This window comes from Primulina huaijiensis, chromosome 9 (assembly GCF_012295235.1).
Source record: "Primulina huaijiensis isolate GDHJ02 chromosome 9, ASM1229523v2, whole genome shotgun sequence".
NCBI classification, from domain to species: Eukaryota; Viridiplantae; Streptophyta; class Magnoliopsida; order Lamiales; family Gesneriaceae; genus Primulina; species Primulina huaijiensis.
Window position 1 is genome coordinate 14,301,933 of NC_133314.1, and position 12,735 is coordinate 14,314,667.

The window sequence follows — 12,735 nt, forward strand, 5'->3', positions numbered from 1 at the left end:
AATTTAGTGTAACATATAGCAACAATAAATCAAAACTCCCACTTATAAGTAGGGTATAAAAATGCTTAAAGAAATAAATATAACATAAACAATAAATAATGATTAAATAATATAAAACATAGATTATTACCTTTTAATAACCTTATTATCATACCAAGAGCTTTACCTTTTCATCACAACCTTGGGAAGTTAGCTACTCATTATTCAAAGTATGAAACTTTGAATATGAAATTAACATGCTAATTATTTTTAAATGATGAAATAAAGGAAAAATAAAGAGAGAAATATTATGAACTCAAAGATTTGTTCATAGAATGAGGGATATCTCAATTCATTACAATGCACCCCTATTTATAGCCAAATTTGGGGAGACAACCAAAAATAAAATATTATTTTTTTACACATAAGTCTTCATTGGTGTTCCAAAAATTATATATTAATACACATCACTTTTGAAAATCTTCCCATCCAATTTTGCTTCTTCACATAAAATAAAACATGTGGATAATTGAGTTGTTTGAATTGTGGTATTTTATTTTAACCATTTGACCAAGTAGTTTGAGAGATATCGTCAAAATACTAGAGCATGGTAAAACTGCCACTCCTTTGATAACTTTGTTTGTTGCTTAATTTGATCCCAATTGTGAGAAGATTTTTATCTCATGCTTGTCANTAAATTTCTCTCTTTCTTTTTTTTTCTTTTATGAGAGATAAATGGGCCGTAGCATATAACTTTAAAATTACATAGATCTTCAACATCTTTATTTTTGTTTTTTTTCTATTTTTTTTTCTTCAGGAAATATCATTTTTTTTTCAAAATAAGAACTCAAGATCTAAACAATAGATAGCCTCTCTCATGATGAATAAAGGCTCGAAAGCTGTTTTTTCAGTCCTCTCCACTCACTCACAAAATATGTGTGAGTTTAAAATTTTAGGCACTCTTATAAGGTATATCTTGGATCATATACTTTAATACCTGATTTTATCACAATGGTTAATCACTAAAAAAGATTTCATAAATCATATTTTTATATTGATCAGAATATTAAAATTGACATTTTTTCAAATAAAAATTTAAACACCCTTAAATAGATTATTATATGTTCTAATTTAAACCTTTCAAACATGTAATGTATGATATTTTTGCAAAAATTACTAAGATACAAACAATAAACATGGTTTTATTTTAAAATAATATTTTTTTAAAAGAAAAATATATATATATATTTTTATATTTTTTTTTATAAGTTTGTTCTCCCCCCAAACAGAATATGACATTGTCCCTAATGTCAAAATAATTATTAATAAAGAGTACATAATGAAAGAGATATCACATTGAATTTTATTGAAGATAACAAACTGAAACAAACGCAAACCAATCCACGACTTTTGAATCAATGATCCAAATTTCTTTTCTTACTGCTTGATTGCGACCAATTGATCTTTGCTATCATCGGATCAGGTTTATGAACAAAAGCTTCCAAATCATTAATTAATTGGTCGGCAGTCGTAGCAGAGATGAGCATCTTTCGTGAATTTTCTGAAATGAAATTCTGTTCCACATCTTTATCAAGAAATGTCAACAAACTGTCATAATAATTATTGATATTCAACAAGCCCACATGTTTATTATGGATATTAAGTTGTGCCCAAGAAACAGTGAGAAATATTTCTTCTAATGTACCAAAACCACCTGGTAATGCGATAAAAGCATCAGAATTTTCAATCATTTTGGTGATTCTTTCATACATTGAAGAAACTTTTAATTTCTCCCCAATCGTAACACCTGTAATATTTCCTTCAGCTAAAGCTGTAGGAATAATACCCAAAACCTAACTAACTCCAAGATGTGCAGATGTTGAAACAGATCCCATTAACCTAATATTACCTCCTCCATATACCAAGTGAATTTTTCTCTCAGCCAATATCTTTCAAAGATTATTTGCTGCTTCTACAAACACTTCATTTTTTCTAGGACTCGAACCACAAAATACAAAAATATTTTTCAATGTTTGTACAGAGGATCCAGCCATGTTTTTACTTTCTTTTTGGTCTGCGAAAATAGAGAGAAAGATGAGAGATTTTATAGGGGTTATATGTTATCATGACAAAACTATGGGTCACAGTTGTAAATAGAATAAACAGTAAAAACAATAATAATACACATGCATATAAACAGTAGTGTGATTGTGGCTCACAATTTTCCTCTGGTTTTACGTCCAGAAACGGCTTCAACGCCTTCTATGAGTCGAGGATATGCTTCCCATCCAATTTTCTTATAAATTGGCAAACATGGTCTTTTTTAGTCGGATTCCCAAGACTATTAAAATGACGCTCGTCTTGGAATTGTTTCCATAAACGGAGAAGTTCAATATGCACGTGTCCACTAGAATGCGTCTCAAGAGTCAATAAGATGTTATCTAAAGACTCCTTACTCAGCCCATTCTTAATGAAACCAATTTTATCTTCTCTGTTATTGGAAACATATCCCAAAGATCTGCATCGTTTGTCACAAGTCCATCTTGCACATTTATGACAAACCCCTAAACTTTTGGCCCTTCGTTTTTTCGCATAAGTACTTTTTCCTAATCCAGGCATATACCGAATGATTAATGACTGTTGAACTTCTCCTCCTAATCGGACCTTAGCTTCTATTACAAGACGAATATCTTCTGGAATTCCTTTTCGCATTAACAATCTCAATCTTTCACACCTTCCTGCATAAATTTTTCTTAGAACATTTTCAGAAACAGAGGGAAAATATTTACAAATTTTTGAGAGAATTTCATCCATTTTGAAAAGAAAAGAAATGATTTTTTTTTATCAGCAATTGTGGGAAACTGATTAAACCGACTATGAGAGGCACGTAGTACCGTTATCCGCCATTTAACCGGGAAAATAAAAAGATTAGGGAAACCTGAAATAAAAACAAACAAAATTAATTGCAATACAAAAAATCAAGGATCGGAAAGGGAAATAAACTCTTCTTTAAAGATTTCATTTTCTAAAAATTATTTAAGCCTTTGTCAATTTACTTTAAAAACATCACCATTTTTAGGATTTTCAATGTCCACAGTTCCATAAGGATACACATGTTTTACAACATATGGACATGTCCATCTTGATCGTAATTTTCCTGAGAATATGTGAAGTTGCGAATTATAAAGCAAAACTTTTTTAACAATCTCAAAAAATTTTCTAAGAATTGTTTTGTCATGAAATGATTTGATTTTTGCTTTATAAATCTTTGAATTCTCATACGCGTCATTTCTGAGTTCATCAAGTTCATTAAGTTGCAATTTGCGCAATTCGTTGGCATCATCCATGCTTGAATTAATTGATCGCCCAATAAGCTTTATGTTCCAATTCCACAGGCAAATGACAATATTTTCCGTAAACCGACCTATAGGGAGACATATTCAATGATATTTTAAAAGCTGTTCGATATGCCCAAAGTGCATCATTAAGTCGCAGAGACCAATCTTTTCTATTTGGGTTAACATTTTTTTTCTAAAATTTGCTTTATCGCCCTATTAGCTAATTCAACTTGTCCATTTGTTTGAGGATGATAAAGAGTAGTTACTTTGTGAGTAATACCATATTTTTTCATCAACGAAGCAAATGGTTTATTAACAAAGTGAGTTCTCCCATCACTTATCATGGCTCGAGGAATTCAAAATCTACTAAAAATATTTTCTTTTAAAAATTTGATGACGATTTTATGATCATTTGTTCGACATGGAATTGCCTCTATCCATTTGGAAACATAATCAACTGCAACTAAAATATACAAGTATCCAAACGACGGTGGAAAAGGTCCCATAAAATCAATTCCCCAACAGTCCAAGATTTCAATTTCAATGATAGGATTCAAAGGCATCATGTTTTTTTTTGAAATCGCACCCAATTTTTGACAATTTTCATAGAGCTTGCAGATTTCGTGGGTATCTTTAAACAAAGTGGGCCAATAAAATCCACACTGCAAGATTTTTGCAGCAGTTTTCTTTGAAGAAAAATGTCCTCCGCATGCTTCTGAATGACAAAATTTAATGACACTACTTACCTCATTGTCGGGTATGCAACACCAAAAAATTTGATCCGGACAATACTTGAACAGATACGGATCATCCCAATAAAAGTTTTTTTACCTTATTCAAAAATTTTCTTTTATCTTAAGAACTCCATTGCGGTGGCATTTTTCCTGTCACAAGAAAATTTACTATGTTAGCAAACCAAGGTGTAGTAGTAACTGAAAATAGATGTTCATCAGGAAAATTATCGTTAATTAGTGTCATTTCATAAGATGATCATGTTACTAGTCTCGATAAATGATCGGCTACAACATTCTCGGTTTCTTTTTTATCTTTGATCACAATGTCAAATTCTTGGAGCAACAAAATCCATCGTATCAGTCGTGGCTTTGCATCCTGTTTGGTCAACAAATATCTAATAGCAGAATGATCAGTAAACACAATAGTCTTTGATCCAATCAAATAAGAACGAAATTTATCTAATGCAAATATTACAACAAGAAGTTCTGTTTCAGTTGTGGAATAATTCATTTGAGCATTGTTTAAAGTTCTACTTGCATAATATATCACATAAGGCTTACCGTTTCTTCTTTGACCCAATACTGCACCGGCTGCATAATCACTCGCATCGCACATGATTTCAAATGGTAAAGACCAATCAGGAGGTTGCATGATAGGAGCTGATGTTAAATGTCGAATGATTTTATCAAAAGCATTTTGTCATTCTTGAATCCACTCAAATACAATGTCTTTTGTTAAGAGGTTACAGATGGGTTTAGAGATTAAACTAAAGTCCTTTATAAACCTCCTATAAAATCCAGCATGTCCCAAAAATGAACGAATTTCCTTAATGGTTTTTGGATGGGGTAAATTGGCAATGACATCAACTTTTGCTTTATCAACTTCAATTCCATGAGATGACACAATATGTCCCAAAACAATCCTAGAATTAATCATGTAATGACATTTTTCTCAATTTAAAATAAGACATTTTTCCTCACATCTTTTAAAACTTTTTCTAAATTTTCAAGACATTTATCAAATGTACTCCCAAAAATATTTAAATCATCCATGAAAATCTCCAAACAATTTTCAACCATGTCGCTAAAATGCTTAGCATACATCTTTGAAATGTTGCTGTGGCATTGCATAAACCAAATGGCATCCTTCTGAATGCAAATGTTCCAAAAAGACATGTGAATGTAGTTTTTTCTTTATCTTCAAGTGCAATGGGAATTTGATAATAACCTTCTTGATCACTTGCTAGTTTGGAAGAAATTACCACCGGATATGTTTCATCTTCTCCAAGAAATGCATACTTCAATTCTTCTGGCAAAGGTTTTAACTCCAATATGGGTGGTTCATCTTTGTTCTCATATTTTGCCTCAAATTCTTTCTCTGATCCTGGTGACGAGTGATACCTGATAAAATTATCCAGATCAATTTCAATATTTTTTTAAACAGTATCAATTGAACAAATATCTAATTGGTCACGAGTACTCCCTTCTTGAATGTTTTCTTTCACAAGAGTTTCAATAAGATTTTCATCTTCACTTTCATCTCCTTTGTCATGTGGTTGCTTACAAAGATTAAAAAAATTAAGCTCCAAGGTCATGTTACCAAATGACAACTTCATTATTCCATTCCTGCAATTTATAAGAGCATTAGAAGTTGCTAAAAATTGACGACCAAAAATTACAGGAATTGCATTACAAGCTTCGATAGGTTGTGTATCTAAAACTATGAAATCGACAGGATATACAAAGTTATCAACTTGGACCAACACGTCTTCTATCATACCTCTTGGCACTTTAACAGATCTATCGGCAAGTAAAAGTGTTACCGAAGTAGGTTTTAACTCACCTAGATTGAGTTCTTGATAAACTGAATATGGAAGTAAATTCACACTAGCTCCAAGATCAAGCAAGGCTTTTTTAATCTTTCGTTCTCCAATAATACATGAAATAGTAGGACAACCAGGGTCTTTGTATTTCAAATTATTATTATTTTGAATAATTGCACTTACTTGTTCGGCTAAAAATGCTTTCTTTTTCACATTCAATTTTCTTTTCACGGTGCACAAGTCTTTCAAAAATTTGGCATATGATGGTACCTGCTTTATTGCATCTAATAAAGGAATATTAACTTTTACTTGTTTAAAAATATCATATATATCAGAATTCAAATTTGATTTTTTTGTATTTTTCAATGCATGAGGGAATGGTGGTGGCACTATCTGTTGATCCTCTTCTTCGCAAGTTATGGGTTCCACTTCCTTACCCTTTGGAGTTGATTTATCATCATCTTCACAAGGTTCAAGAATGGATTTTTCCACAACCTTACCACTTCGAAGGGTAATAACAGATTTTACCTGATCCATCGGTTGAGTTCCAGAAGTTCCAGTTTGTGAATGATGATCCTTGGGATTAGGCAGAGGTTGTGAAGGAAATTTACCTTTTTCATGAACATTAAGTGCAGATGCAAATTTAGCAAGAGTATCTTTCAAATCTGTCATGGTTTGAGCAGTTTGAGTATTGATAGACTCTTGCTTTGCAATGAAAGAATTCAATATATCTTCCAAATTCCTTTTAGGTGGAGGAACATAAGGTGCATAATTTTGAAAATTTTGTTGATTTTGGAAATGTGGTTGTGAAAATTGTGCAGCATTATCATTCCTCCAACTAAAATTTGGATGATTTCGCCAACCTGGATTGTAATTTTGAGAAAATGGTTCAAAATTTGGCCTTTTGAAATTGTTCAAAACATTGGCTTGTTCATGGAGACATTCTTTAAAAGAGGGCAAAGTGGGACAATCTTTTGTAGAATGATCACTTGTATCACAGATGTGACACGCAATTTCTTGAACAGATTTTAATTGACCATTCTTTTTCAATTCAAGTGCTTCAACTTTTCTTGCCAAAGAGGTAAATCTAGCTTGCAGATCATGTTCATCTTTGAGGGTATACATACCTCCACCAGATGTGGGAGATTGAATCTTGTTTGATGGTTCGATTGTACCTATAGTGTCCCAATTTTGAGCATTTTCAGCTAATGAATCGAGATACTCAATTGCCTCGTTTGGATCTTTATCTTCAAATGTTCCATTACACATAAATTCAACCATTTGCCTATCTTTAGGTGTTAAGCCTTCATAAAATTGAGAAATAACTCTCCAAATTTCAAAACCATGATGTGGACAAAGATTAAGCAATTCTTTATATCTATTCCAACACTGATAAAAAGTTTCTCTTTGTTTTTGAGTGAAAGTGATGATTTGCCTTCTGAAAGAATTTGTTCTATGATATGGAAAAAACTTTTTCAAAAATTGTTGTTGCAATTCATCCCAAGTTCGAATGGATCCCGATCAAAGATTTTGTAGCCAAGTTTTAGCTTTATCTTTTAAAGAAAAAGGAAAAAGCTTAAGTCGAATGGTGTTCATGCTACAATTTAGATCATTATATGTGTTGCACACTTCTTCATATTCTCGTAAATGCATGTATGGATTTTCAGAATCTAAGCCATGAAAGTTGGGTAAAATTTGGATAATACCAGGCTTAAAATTGAAATGAGATGCATCAGGGGGAAAAACTAGACATGAAGGTGCACTAGTACGTGTAGGATTCATGTGATCTCTAAGTGTTCTTCGTCTATTATGATCATGTTGAGATTGAATTTCATCTTCATTTTCCTGGATGGGTTCTTCCGCCATGTTTTGTAAAAATAAAGGGTTATTTCGAATGAGTCGACCACTAAGTGTACGTGACCAAATAATGCTCATGCAAATGTAAAAGAAAAAGAAGAAAAACACACAAAAATAATAAAAATTTCAAAGAAAGAAAATTAAATAGACTTGAAATTAAATTATACTTCCCCGGCAACGGCGCCAAAATCTTGTTGTGACTTTGATTGTTGCACTCCCAATAGCAGGTTGTCCGCAAGTAGTATAATTCGGTGAGTGCGATATCGTATCCACAGGGAAGCTACGGTAATTACAAGTCCACTACAATGTCTTTTTGTTGTTGTTTTTGTTTTTGTTTTTCTTTTAATTGTTTGAATCTTTAATTGGTAATTTTTAATTGTTCAAATTTTAATATAAGTATTTGAGATTAGAGGATCCACTCTTGATATTTTAATAAAGTTAACATTAAAGAACATTATTGAAATCCACTTAATAAAATGGTTCCAATTTATTAAATAATCATATTTATATTATTTTATATACTATTTTCTTATAAGTAAAAAATATATATCAAAACTTATAAATGTTGTCAAGTATTTATTGTGCTATATATATTTGTAAACACTAAATCAAGGTTCCCACTTTAAATGGTTGGTAAAACAAAACTAACATTTAAATGGTACCAAGAAATTAATAATATGATATATTGATATATAATAAATCAAGGCATCCACTTTAAATGGTTGGTAAAACCAAACAAACATTTAAATGGTACCAAGAATTTAGTGAAATATATAGCAACAATAAATCAAAACTCCCACTTATAAGTAGGGTATAAAAATACTTAAAGAAATAAATATAACATAAACAATAAATAATGATTAAATAATATAAAACATAGATTATTACCTTTTAATAACCTTATTGTCATACCAAGAGCTTCACCTTTTCATCTCAACCTTGGGAAGTTAGCTACTCATTATTCAAAGTATAAAACTTTGAATATGAAATTAACATGCTAATTATTTTTAAATGATGAAATAAAGGAAAAATAAAGAGAGAAATATTATGAACTCAAAGATTTGTTCATAGAATGAGGGATATCTCAATTCATTACAATGCACCTCTATTTATAGCCAAATTTGGGGAGACAACCACAAATAAAATATTATTTTTTTACACATATGTCTTCATTGGTGTTCCAAGAAATTATATTTTAATGCACATCACTTTTGAAAATCTTCCCATCCAATTTTGCTTCTCCACATAAAATAAAACATGTGGATAATTGGGTTGTTTGAATTGTAGTATTTTATTTTAACCATTTGACCAAGTAGTTTGAGAGATATGGTCAAAATACTAGAGCATGGTAAAACTGCCACTCTTTTGGTAACTTTGTTTGTTGCTTAATTTGATCCCAATTGTGAGAAGATTTTTATCTCATACTTGTCACCAATATTGTAGATATTATCATCAACTTTCTACAGGTCAAAGAATCATCTTAATCCCATTTGCAACGCCAAGTTTATTCTTGTTTTATCGAACTTGTAAAAATAGTAAAAACTTATAATTACACAACAACTTATTTTTTATACAATTTATTATAAAATATATAATATGTAAACATTTAATAAAACAAAAACAATAAATTTTTATTATAAAACATTTATTTAATGTATAATTTTTATGTTTATCACCCAGCCTTGTGTCCCAAATCTCTGCACTTGAAGCACTTGTAGGTGCCCCACATGCACTTGCCAAAATGTGGATGATTGCACTCCTTGCACAGTGGTTTCTCAGCAGTCTTCGAAATGTTCTCTCTTGGTGGTTGTCCTTGTGGTTTCGGTGGTTCTGGTTGCCTAGGTGGTCCCGTATAAGGCTTTTTATTGTTCTGAAAAGCTTGCTGAGCACGATTTCTCTCTCACTGCATCTCCCACTCAAGATCCTTGAGTGACTGCTCTGCTCTAAAAGCTTTGGCAACGGCAGTAGTATAATCGACATGATCGACGAGCGTCACATCACGACGGATAGTCGGCCTCAAACCATCTAGGAAATGTTGTAACTTTTTCGCAGCATCATTAGCAATCAAGGGCACAAAATGACAGCCCCTATCAAACTTCTGTACAAACTCAACAACAGATAAATCCCCCTGACGGAGACTCATAAACTCTCTCTTAAGCCTTGAAAGAACGTCAGTAGTGAAATGTTTGTCGTAGAATACCCTCTTGAAGTCTTCCCAAGTAAAATTCTCTAGATTCACCCCACGCTCCGCTACCTCCCACCATAAGGAAGCATCGCCCTTCAGTAGATAGATGGTACTACGAACTCGATCAGTGTCCGCCATATCCATGTAACGAAATATCACTTCTAAAGATCGAATCCATCCCTCAGCAATGAATGGATCAGTAGTGCCATGAAAATCCTCAGGGCTCATCCTCCTAAAATGCTCATATGCAGCTTCCGGTCGAGCCCTCGCTCCATTTCCTATGTGTTGCTCTAGTAAACAAGCCATACCGGCTAGCACACGGGCACTAGCATCCTGATTAGGTGGAGGTTGTGGCATCTCCTTCTCATGTCTCTCCTCTCCATTTCTACGTAAAATCCTTCTAGGAGGCATCTCTGTAAACGCCTCCCAAACCACGTAACCATCATGCATTTGACATTTTACATGAGGCATGCAACTAACATTTATATCATGCATCATATAAGAATTTCAAAGAGTTTTAGCATATAAGATATAAAGCAGTAAAAACTCACATACTTGAGGCGTGAATTCTTGAGCTTCTCGGAGTAGCAGTACACAACCCTTTGGGGATCTTTGGCTCTAATACCAACTGAAACGTCCTCTAATTTTTTTAGAAAAATCAAATCATTTTTATTCATATTAAGAAGCCTTGAAAAAATCTAGTGAAAATTATTTATTCTTGTCTTGGTCATTTCCGGTCTCCTTTCTCCAGCCTATTATCGAATATTAGGGTAAAATCCTTCAATTTCATGAAACCATGGCATATAATCATTTAATCATGCAATCATAGTTTCAATCATATAATATGCATCAAGTAAGCATTCAAAACCAATTAAATAAAACAATTATGCAATTCAAATAATTTGCAAGCCTGTGGTTTACGTTGGTTGGTTTTTCGGACGTTACGAATTCTAATTTCATTATATCTAAATGCTTATATATTATTTATTATATTATGTGATTGTCAACTTTTGGCAACACGTGATATATNAGCGCAAGCTTATCAGCTACTTTCATCAGCTGATCGCTCAGCCTTAACACGTCATCAAATGAAAGGGATGTTCAACCGACATCAGTACAAGCAGACTGCAACTCGTAGTGGAACGCCGCATTTCAGAGTCTACAGTGTACGATTGTCAGAAGAATATCGACGTGGAAAATCAACGGATATAAAATTCAAATATTATATCAAGTTACCGTTGGAAGAGAAGCCTATAAATAGGCGAACAGAGCAGCTGAAGCATACGATACACAAGAACTATTATTTTACTCAAGCTGTTACTCTGCTGAAATCAAAAGCTCACTCTTTTACTAAGTTCTATCTGTAGCATTCAAGGCTACCATCTTTCTGCTTGTTAGCACACTGTAATCTCTGCTATATTGTTAAGTTTTGCTAATATCAGTCACGAACTGAAATAGCCTGTTGTAAATAAGAGTTTCAGTTGTGGCATTGATAAGACCAAACTGAAGTGGGTCAGTACAAACATTGTATTCGATCAAAGTCTTTTATTAGAAATCCTATCTTCGTGATAGAAGGGGTGACGTAGGAGTTATTTCATTATCCGAACATCCAGAAACAAATCGCGTGCTTTTTACTTCAGTTACCTTTTAATTTAGTTATTCTATCTTTCATTCAGTTTACTTCCTCAACTGTTTTCTCAGTTAAACTGATTGTCATTGACTTACGAGATATTAAGTTTAAGTTTGTCATTAAACTGAACTCAACCTTCGAAAAACGAACATAATCCGTGAGTGTTTATTCAACCCCCCCTTCTAAACACATTTCACTTATTAACCGATCCTTTCAAGTGTTATCAGAGCACGGTTATATCTCGTCTCAGAATATCTACACTCTCAAACTGATCATTATGTCTTTCTTCAACAAGATCCCTATGTTTTCTAGAGAGGACTTCGATGATTGGAAAATAAGAATGCAGGCTCACTTAGCTGCACAGGATGATGACATGTGGTACGTTATCACTGACAGACCGATGAAGATTCTGAAAGCCAACACAGCAGTGGCTATTATTGAAGGGGCACCTCACCGCATTGAAAAGCCCAGAGATGAATGGACAACAGAAGACAAAAGAAAAGCAAATCTGGATAATGTGGCAAAAGATATACTGTACAAGACACTGGACAAAGTAACCTTCAGCAAGATCAAGATGTGTAAGACAGCTAAAGAGATTTGGGAAAAGTTGATCCAGCTGTGTGAAGGAAACGAACAAACCAAAGAGAATAAACTTTCTGTTGCTGTGCAGAAGTTTGACAACATCAAGATGAGAACTGGAGAATCGATGCATGAGTATGATGAAAGAGTCAGCTGCATCATCAATGAACTCAATGCACTTGGAAAAGTATATACCAACAAAGAAGTTGCATTAAAAGTAATCAGAGGTCTTCCCAAGGAGTGGGACGTAAAGACCATGGCAATGAGGGAATCCAAGGATCTGAACAGAGTTGAGCTTCATGATCTATTCGCTGATCTGAAAGCCTATGAGTTTGAGCTTCGAACTCGAGAAGGAGAGCCTTCCACTCCAGCAGTCACAACTGCATTAGCTGCTGTCAGAACAGAACCAACTGGTTCAGTCGAGAAGTCTGCTGATCAATTGAGCAATGATGCTATGTCATTGTTTATTAAAAAATTCGGAAGATTCATGAGAAGAAATCAAGGGAACTTCCAGAAGAATTATCAGAGAAATAATTCTAAAGAGGAATCAAATGGCTGCTACAACTGTGGCAAACCCGGTCACTTCATTGCTGACTGTCCAAAACCCAAG

General features: G+C 33.2%; 1 pseudogene; it reads right to left on the reverse strand.

The window, feature by feature from the left end:
• Positions 1-148: 148 nt before the first annotated feature.
• Positions 149-6,875, reverse strand: LOC140984608 (uncharacterized; annotated as a pseudogene).
• Between the last annotated feature and the right edge of the window lie 5,860 nt (positions 6,876-12,735).